At 32.9% G+C, this 1,522-nt stretch overlaps 1 non-coding gene across 1 annotated transcript; it reads left to right on the plus strand.

The window, feature by feature from the left end:
- The first annotated feature begins 1,212 nt into the window (after positions 1 to 1,212).
- LOC138431505 (U6 spliceosomal RNA) lies at positions 1,213 to 1,316 on the plus strand. Its single transcript, XR_011253713.1, has one exon. It is a non-coding gene; the product is annotated as a U6 spliceosomal RNA (small nuclear RNA).
- The last annotated feature ends 206 nt before the right edge of the window (positions 1,317 to 1,522 follow it).

A 1,522-nucleotide genomic window follows, 5' to 3' on the forward strand; every position in this document is an offset into this window, starting at 1 on the left:
CTCCTCTTTAAGTTATACTATAATTAACCGATTGGTTGAAATGTTAAGACCTCTCCATTGCAACTTGAACTTTTGATTCTGTAATCTTCATTTAATCTGTGGAATGTAATTTGGCATAATGCAAATATCCATATTCCCACACTAATCCACCAAAAGTGTTCTTGATAAAATTTCCAGTCATTTTGATGTTACTAAAACAATGGACAGATTTTACCTATAGCTTAATCAAACCATAGCTTTTGACAGAGTTTCTCTTTTCATCTTGTGGCAAATTCTTCACTTGACTTTCAGAGTACTATTCTTGCTTGATAATCACTTTTTCATCTCTGCCCTCTCTGCAGACACTTTTCTGGTTTGTACAGTTCTTATTAACTCCTAAACATTTGAGGATCCTATGAACTCTGACAAATTTCGAGATTCAGTAGTGTGTGTGTGTGTATATATATATATATATATATATATAAAAATATATAATAAATATATATATATAATATTTTTTGTTGTAGAAAGTGTTAGAAAGTATATGAATTTTTATAAACTCAAAGACCAGGGATTCTGAAAATAGACAAGCTGACGATGTTATACCTGAACAAGATCGAAGAATGAATATTTACATGGCTGTTTAAAAATACTGACAGGAGGTTATGATTACAAAGAAAGAGAATCAGTTCACCAAGAGCATGTCATGTCAGATTAGCCTTGTTTCTTTCACTGACAGAGTTACTGAACTAAAACAGATTTTTATCGAAGCATTTGACAATGACTTTCAATGATATCTTTTAGATAAAGGAAAAGAAGAAATACATATCTAGGAAAAGATAACTAGGGGATTAGCAAATGGTAGGACAAACAATCAAAGAATTGCATTAATGAAAACTTGTCCACTAAGAGAGTTCTGTCTGGTGGATCCTGAATCAAAAAATGAAATGCAAAAACAAAAGATGAAATTGCAGGATCCTAAAAGCTCTGGAGTTTTCTTTCTTCTGTCTAAAGTAATGATTTTTGATTGGAGATTATTTTGCTCACATGGGGTATTTGGTAATATCTGATAACATTTTGGGTTGTCACAACAAGAGTTACTGCTGGAATACTGTGGCTAGAGGCCAGGGATGCTACTAAACATCCCACAATGTACAGGACAGACTTCTAAAACAAAGAATTATCCAGTCCTGCAATATCATTATTGCTATGATAGAGAATCATGATCCAGTGCTCAGTTCAGCAAGATATATACTAAAATGGGAATGACATAGAGAAGATTAGCAAGGAACCTGTGCAAGGATGACATACAAATTTGCGAAGCATTCTATATTTTTTAATAAATAAATAAAGAATCTTGATCTATACTCACTCCCTTGTGATCTCATCAATCCCAAGGCATTGAATATTAAAATCTAATGACTCGCTAGACAGCATATTAAAAAGTAGAGACATCACTTTACCAACAAAAGTCCATCTAGTCAAAGCTAAGGTTTTTCCAGGAGTCACGTGTGGATGTGAGAGTTGGACTATAAACAAAGTT

Source organism: Ovis canadensis, chromosome 1 (assembly GCF_042477335.2).
Source record: "Ovis canadensis isolate MfBH-ARS-UI-01 breed Bighorn chromosome 1, ARS-UI_OviCan_v2, whole genome shotgun sequence".
In the NCBI taxonomy this organism is placed as follows: Eukaryota; Metazoa; Chordata; class Mammalia; order Artiodactyla; family Bovidae; genus Ovis; species Ovis canadensis.